This window comes from Pseudophryne corroboree, chromosome 7 (genome assembly GCF_028390025.1).
Source record: "Pseudophryne corroboree isolate aPseCor3 chromosome 7, aPseCor3.hap2, whole genome shotgun sequence".
Taxonomy (NCBI): Eukaryota; Metazoa; Chordata; class Amphibia; order Anura; family Myobatrachidae; genus Pseudophryne; species Pseudophryne corroboree.
The window spans coordinates 320,845,264-320,853,711 of NC_086450.1; the positions used below are offsets into that span (position 1 = coordinate 320,845,264).

The 8,448-nt window shown below is 46.1% G+C and overlaps 1 protein-coding gene across 1 annotated transcript in view; it reads right to left on the reverse strand.

Moving 5' to 3' along the window:
- LITAF (lipopolysaccharide induced TNF factor) overlaps positions 1-7,455 on the reverse strand; it is a 134,295-nt gene extending 126,840 nt beyond the window's left edge. Inside the window, exon 1 of the mRNA XM_063934301.1 lies at positions 7,206-7,455. The gene's annotated coding sequence lies outside the window, so the exon portion shown is untranslated. The remainder of the gene's footprint in view (positions 1-7,205) is intronic.
- Between the last annotated feature and the right edge of the window lie 993 nt (positions 7,456-8,448).

The window sequence follows — 8,448 nt, forward strand, 5'->3', positions numbered from 1 at the left end:
TCTTCCGTGTTAGGAGACTAAGCTCCGTCCTTTTTAAGTACTGATGATTTAAGTATTTGCAATAGTGGGGGATGTACTAGTGACCCTTCATTTGTGGCCCGATTGTGCCTGTGTACAGGGAAGTCTAGGATCTACAGTAGGTATGGAAACCCAGTCTAAGGGTACCTCTAATGCCCTTCACAGATTCACAACCTAGAAGATAATAATTACATACCTGCAAGGGTGCTTTAAGAGAGGAGGAGGCCCGTGTGCTGCCTCCACCATTCGGGCCCCCTCCTCCCTGTTGGCAGCGCTGGAGAGTCTGAGCACTAGAAGGCTCAGACTCTACTGCGCATGCACAGATCACCGGGAAATTGGCACGGGGGTCATTTTCCCAGTGGTTTTCTACTGCCCATGCGCAGAACACCGTGAAAATGGTGCTGAGCCATTTTCACAGTGATTCCACAGCGCTGCAGACGACGGCGCGGGACTACAAAGGGGTAAGTATTCAAAAAAATGGGTGCACCCATTATAGATACTCCAGTGCATACTTCCCAACATTATGCACAAGAAAATAAGGGATCCCTTCTGCGCTCATCCAACAACAATAAACAGTAATGCAATAAATGATAGGTTCCCAATGGATAAGTCTATGACTAAATTATAGTCTCTTTTAGTTCTTATACAAAGCGGAAGTGCTGGATGTAGGGAGACTCAATGCATACCGTACTCACAAGGAGTCGTGGTATGTCCCGCATGTAGAGGTGTCTTAAGTCGCTTGGTTCTTCTTTACCTTCTCCGAGGTGGAAAGTTCTTATCCTCGTAGTTGGATGACCTTAAATGCAGAGATCTGACCCATCTGGCTCCGCTACCGGTTCGCCCTCCCTGCCGTCCCCGGCTGCTGCTGCTGCGGGCGGTGGCACTGACTGGACGGGTCGCTGTATCTCCGAACTTGTTTGCAGAGCTCTGATGGGTCAGATCTCTGCACGACTCCTTGTGAGTACGGTATGCATTGAGTCTCCCTACATCCAGCACTTCCGCTTTGTATAAGAACTAAAAGAGACTATAATTTAGTCATAGACTTATCCATTGGGAACCTATCATTTATTGCATTACTGTTTATTGTTGTTGGATGAGCGCAGAAGGGATCCCTTATTTTCTTGTGCATTGTGTTCCAGGGTGATTGAGTGATCATCTGTTGGTATCCCTACTGCAGCTCTCTGAGGCGCAGCAGTCCTCTACCTCCCCTTTTTTAGATTACTTCCCAACATTACCCTCTTTAGGAGGGACAAAACGCTCCACTTCTGGACTGTTCTCTTAATTAATGATTGCAGGCACCTTTTGTGAACAGGTTAATGGATAAGAAAGGTGTTTCAGCACAGGTGATGGCAATCATAAATTAAGAGAAAAGTCCAGAAGCAGAGCACTCTGTGCCTCATGGAGCGCCTCAGGTTGGGAGGTACAGTGGGGCAAAAATGTATTTGGACAGCCACGATTGTGCAAATTGACCCACTTAAAAAGATGAGAGAGGTCTCTAATTTCCATCATAGGTACACTTCAACTGTGAGAGACAGAATCTGAAAGTGAAAAAAACAAACAAACCAGGAAATCAAGTTGTATGATTTTTAAACAATTTACTTGTATATTTTTGTGGAAAATAAATATTTGGACACCTACCAAGCAGTAAGATTTCTGGCTCTCACAGACCTGTTACTACTTCTTTAAGAAGCGCTTCTATCCTCCACTCATTACCTGTATTAATGGCACCTGTTTGAACTGGTTATCTGTATAAAAGACCCCTGTCCACACCCTAAAACAGTCAGACTGCTACCTCTCCACCATGGCCAAGACCAGAGAGCTGTCTAAGGACACCAGGGACAAAATTGTAGAGCTGCACAAGGCTGGGATGAACTACTCGACAGTAGGCAAGCAGCTTGGTGAGAAGAGATCAACTGTTGGCGCAGTTATTACAAAATGGAAGAAATACAAGATCACTGACAATCTCCCTCGATCTGGGGCTCCATGCAATATCTCACCTCGTGGGGTATCAATGATCTTGAGAACGGTGAGGAATCAGCCCAGAACTACATGGGGGAACCTGGTCAATGACCTCAAGAGAGCTGGGACCACAGTCACAAAGGTTACCATTAGTAACACACTACGCTGTCATGGATTGAAATCCTGCAGCGCCCAAAAGGTCCCCTGCTTAAGACAGCACATGTCCAGACCCGTCTAAAGTTTGCCAGTGACCATCTGGATGATCCAGAGGAGGATTGGGAGAATGTAATATGGTCAGATGAGAGCAAAATGTAACTTTTTGGTATAAACTCCACTCGCCGTGTTTGGAGGGAGAAGAATGATGAATGGCATCCCGAGAACACCATTCCCACTGTGAAGCATGGGGGTGGAAACATCATGCTTTGGGGCTGCTTTTCTGCAAAGGAGACAGGACGACTGAGGAGAGGATGAATGGGGCCATGTATCGCGAGATTTTGTGCAAAAACCTCCTTCCCTCAGTAAGAGCATTGAAGATGGAACGTGGCTGGGTCTTCCAGCATGACAATGACCCTAAACACACCGCCCGGGCAACTAAGGAGTGGCTCCGTAAGAAACATTTCAAGGTCCTGGAGTGGCCTAGCCAGTCTCCAGACCTCAACCCAATGGAAAATCTGTGGAGGGAGTTGAAAGTCCGTGTTGCCTGGCGACAGCCCCAAAACATGACAGATCTAGAGAAGATCTGCATGGAAGAGTGGGACAAAATACCTGCTACAGTGTGTGCAAACATGGGCCCTCATTCCGAGTTGTTCGCTCGCAAGGCGATTTTAGCAGAGTTACACACGCTAAGCCGCCGCCTACTGGGAGTGAATCTTAGCTTCTTAAAATTGCGAACGATGTATTCGCAATATTGCGATTACAAACTACTTAGCAGTTTCAGAGTAGCTTCAGACTTACTCGGCATCTGCGATCAGTTCAGTGCTTGTCGTTCCTGGTTTGACGTCACAAACACACCCAGCGTTCGCCCAGACACTCCCCCGTTTCTCCAGCCACTCCTGCGTTTTTTCCGGAAACGGTAGCGTTTTTATCCACACGCCCATAAAACACCGTGTTTCCGCCCAGTAACACCCATTTCCTGTCAATCACATTACGATCGCCGGAGCGAAGAAAAAGCCGTGAGTAAAAAAAACTATCTTCATAGCAAAATTACTTGGCGCAGTCGCAGTGCGAACATTGCGCATGCGTACTAAGCAGAAAAACGCTGCGATGCGAAGAAAATTACCGAGCGAACGACTCGGAATGAGGGCCATGGTCAAGAACTGCAGGAAACGTTTGACCTCTGTAGTTGTCAACCGAGGTTATATTACAAAGTATTGAGTTAAACTTTTTGATTGTCCAAATATTTATTTTCCGCAAGAATATACAAATAAATAGTTTAAAAATCATACAATGTGATTTCCTAGTTTCTTTTTCAGATTCTGTCTCTCACAGTTGAAGTGTACCTATGATGGAAATTACAGACCTCTCTCATCCGGGGTGTGGGTCCCCCTGGACTGTTGTGGCTGTTTTGCCTCAGGAGCAACACATATTAACACTTATTTTCATATTTACTTTCATCCCTATCGTGTGTTTTGTTTCAATGTAATTCATTTCCTACCTTCACTTTTCACTACTTTACCTCTCACTACTTTATCTCCCCCTTCATTACCTCTCACTAATTTACCCCTGCTGTTTTCAGCAGCCTCTCTCACTAACCTATTTTCACTATATATTTTTTCACTTTTGTGTTGCCCTGGGGTCACTCAGTTGCTTAATTTTGGGGGGTCCCGCACCCTAGATTTTTACCCCCAAAATGTTAGGGACTTGCCCGACTAATGAGGTCACCTGGACGCGGTGGGCAAGCCGTTACTTATGGCCATAACTATGCGAGGAACCTCGCTTAAAATGCAAAATTTTATTGCAATTATTATTATTAATAAATTGGTAATGTTTGAATTGTGCACCTGCAACCTTTTTCTTTGTATGCAGTTCTACTGAAAGGTCTCCGCAGGGTCGCACCTCTCATTACCGGTGTGCACCCCAGGACCCCTCCCCTGTATGTTTACAAAGGTCTCATAGGGGTTGATTCAATTCAGCAACAGTTGAATAGCGCCGGGAGTTAGCTCCCGACGCTCTTCAATACAGCGACTTGTTACCCTCAATTGTCGGGAATTCTTCTCTCTCCCCCGGGGGGCGAGAGATGAAAACAGACAAAAGGAATGCCGCGCAGCCGGTGCGAGGCCGATTCTGTCGGGAATCAGCATCGCCGTGGGTAGTTAAGTCGGAGAATGCCCGTTCTCCGGACAAAACAACCTGTTAATTCCACGAGAACGGGCATTCTTCAACTTATCTTTAGCTGAACTGAATAGCGTCGGGAGCTAATTCCCGGCGCTATTCAACTGTCGCTGAATTGAATCAACCCCATAGATAGGGGCCATGATCTGTACACACAATCTCAATCTGCTCAATCTAATTGTGCCCATACACTTGTGAGATATCTGGTACAACCCTTCGATTTCGACCACATCGGTGCGATAAATCGCAGGATTGTATGCACATCGAATCTGTTCCCCGATGCGATGCACGGGCACGCCGGTCGAATCTCACATCTCAAGATATTATGTGCGGCACTTACTATTTGTCGGATCACACGTGCGATCGCATGCTGTTTTTACCACATTCAATTTATCGTACTGCGATGGGCGATCTAGGAGTTTTTTAGCTCATTTCCTGGACACTCCCCTCCACCCATTTCTGGTCACCCGAATTCTGGTCGTAAGGGGCATGCGATAAATCATCTGATTGTATGTGCATCGAATGCACAAAAAAAGAGCTTTCAATGTGATTTATCGCACGGGGAGCTTCAAGGGAAATCGAAGCGCAATATCGCATTGCGCGCAATCGCACAAGTGTATGGGCAGGATAACATTATGTAGTCTCACTGTTTCTAAAAAACTTAATTTGCCACTGTACTGTAATTACCTAAGAGGAAGCAGCATTTTTGTATAATTTTAGACATGGGAAACATTATAAAAAAAGGAGTATGTCCCTATGCCAAAATCATAACATATCACCAGCTGCCAAGATCATTCTCATCAGTGAGAGACAACCAGATACAGGGGCCGCACTGGGCATCCTGTAACCTCCAGAAATGGCTGCACATTATCCAAAATGCCAATAATACATTAAATCTAGAGAACACTCTCTGTAATAACATATTAGCAGGTATGTTAAACAAGTGCTAAAAGCTATAACAAACAATTATGACAACAAAGCAGGAAGGAGCTGGGCACCACAGGTAAGTGCTCAGAGGGCCATTTGCTGCTTTACATTATCGTGGGTCTACGCCCTCAAGGCACACTTGCAGTCCAGGTTTTGGTGATATTTATGTTGAACACAGGTGACTTAATTAGTAGTGATGAGCGAGGTTCGGTTTTACTCGGTTTTACTCGGTTCTCAAAACGGCATCTTATTGGCTATCCAAAACACGTGACATCCGTGAGCCAATAAGATGCCGTTTTGAGAACCGAGTAAAACCGAGTAAAACCGAATCCGCTCATCACTATTAATTAGTACCTCGAGGGCAGTATTAAGCCTGGAGAAGTGATAAACCAGTGATATAGGGTAAATGTATGAACAGCCATTATGGGGGAGAACATTATGTGCGCTATAACGCTTCCCCCCATGTATGATAGCTGCAGTACTGTCCATATCGGCGTTGCTATGTAAAAATATAGCAGGCTGATATTCGCGGGCAATGTATGAACTGTCAGCATCGCCAATATGTGCGGGTAATGTATGAACGGACAGCATCACTGACAGTTCCAACACCTGCAGCTGCCGTGGCTATGCCCATACACACAGCAGGGACAGAGCTGTCCATGGCCGTAGCGGGTGCTGGCTCAGGACTGCGCTGGGGATCTCACGTGAGTAGTGACATCCCGCGCATGTGCTGAGGAGCCGGCCAGGAAGGAGAGACCACGCATCAGCACTGAGTTCTGGGGGACACTGCCGGAGGGGGGAGCGAAACCGCTTCAGCAAACAAGATGTTAATACATCTTGTCGATGTCCCTTCCTGCTACACCTCGGTAATGAGGCGAAGCAGGAAGTGTTATAGTGGCACGATACATGCTGCTAGAATACATTTACCCCAAGATGTGATAAGTGGAAGATAATAACGCACCAGCCAATCAGCTCCTGTCATTTTTTCTAACCCGTAATGATTGGCTGGTGTGATATCACCTTCCACTTATCACAGCTTTATCACTTCTCCGGGCTTCATACATCCGCCCCTAAGTTACTGTGATTTAACCATCTGTGAGGAAGTCTGGATATCACAAAAACTTGACGTTGTGAATGCCTGGTATACTGGAATCCAGGGTAAACAAAAGATCAGAGGGCTTCCACTGTGGGTCAAGTAGTCTAACATTTATATCCAGATCCACTTTCCTACTTACCCAGAAAACTATACATTAGTAGAAATGGGTCCCAATAGGGTAATTTAGGACTGTTTTAATGTTACAATGTTGAGTTTGTATTTCATTCACCAATATAAGATCTAAAACATACTTTGTACTAAAAGTAATCCCACAATGTAGTCTTAATTATCCCATTCAGCATATGAAGGGGAATCAATACATCATGTGTACTTACTTATTACTGTACTGCATTGGACTTATTGTAACTAACACCAGTGTAGAGGGAGCTGCCATGTTACTTTTCACACGTTTCATGGCTGTCAGTATCAGTACTGTATATGTGCTGAGTGTAGGCATCTACGGAATTTCCTAGTGAACTAGCACTACTCTCAATTAATTATTACATAATGCTTCTGAAAAGTCATCTGCAGGCCACGCAGCTAGATGCAGGATCAGCTGATGATGATGAGTGTGTGGGAAGACAAGAAATACATTGTAAGATTACTAAGTAACTAGTAGGAAGTTGGGAAAGAGCTCTGCGAGCGCTAACCTCCCGATTCCAGCAAGCTACCCGTGTAATCACATTAGCCAGGGACAGGTGATATATACACACACACCTATAACTACTATGTACATGATCTACACCAAAAGTACTCCGGTGTCCGGACACAGACCTGCCATGTTATTCCATTACATTGCTACGCCCAGCAGACGTAAGAGTAACTTGTGTGCCCCTGCCCTGCTACACCGGAGTTAGACATGTTAAAAACTTACTACAAGCGCCGCTCACAGGTTCAAACAACGTCCTTCGGGTTCCTTCCCAGACGCTGCTGTTGCCCTATTCGGGCGGGCTGGAGGGCGAGTGAGTGGGCGTACTCTTGACTGTACAATCGCAGCAGCAGCAGCTCTACTACACTTTCAAGAAATAAATAATCTTCCCAACTGAGTCAGTGAGAGAGCGGGAGCGCGCTGCGCGCACCACCAGGCTCACAGCATCATCATCAGCCACCCCTTGAGGCGCCACCGACCCTTTTCGTACTGGGCTCCAGGGCGTCTGCATTCTGCACACACTAGTGACAGTGGGGGTAGGGAGGGAGTGGGTGGTCAGCATGAGCCATTAAGAAATACAGTGGGCAGTAACAGGAGAGAGGTAAAAGTAGTAGGCAACGTGAGTTTTATTAAAAATGATAGCTTTGTTTATGTATACTTATACACATACGTGTGTGTGTGTGTGTGTGTGTGTGTGTGTGTGTGTGTGTGTGTGTGTGTGTCTACCTATCTTAGATAGTTTCCAAATTAGTGGATGTACTATGGGATCACATACCTCCCAACATGACCCTCTCCAGGAGGGACACAATACTCTGCTTCTGGACTTCTCTCTTAATTTATGATTGCAGGCACTAGCTTAGGTGAGGGCAATCATAAATTAAGAGGGAAGTCCAGGAGCAGAGCATTCTGTGCCTCCTGGAGAGGGTCATGTTGGGAGGTATGGGATCACCTGTAGCACCCTCTTATGCAGGGCCGGTTCATGGGCTTTTTGCGGCCCGGGTGGCAATAGGGGGTGTGGCTTCATACAGGGGGTGTGACCATTTACGCCCCCTTTACAGTAGTAGTGCCGCTGAAATGATGTGCGGTGCGCGATGATGTCATCCGCGATGAAGTCAATGCGCACTGCACATCATAACAGTAAAGGTCCTCTCCACGAAGGGAAACTAGCAGCAGCGGATCTTGCCATGGTGCGGCACCCTCCGGATAGCGCCCCGGGCAAAAGTCCTGCTTGCCCGTGGCAAGATCCGCTACTGCTCTTATGCTAATATATTTACGATTATTGTTGAAGAAGAAGTCTTTTTTAGTGATCCTACTGACCTTGTGGCGCAATAGGCGAAAGTTTCCTTTGCCCCCCCATATTAAAAACAGGGTTAGTGTGCTCCAAAGGCCTCTTACACATTATTCCACACACTGTAATGCCCATTACACATTATGCCACACACCTTAATGCCCATTACACATTATGCCA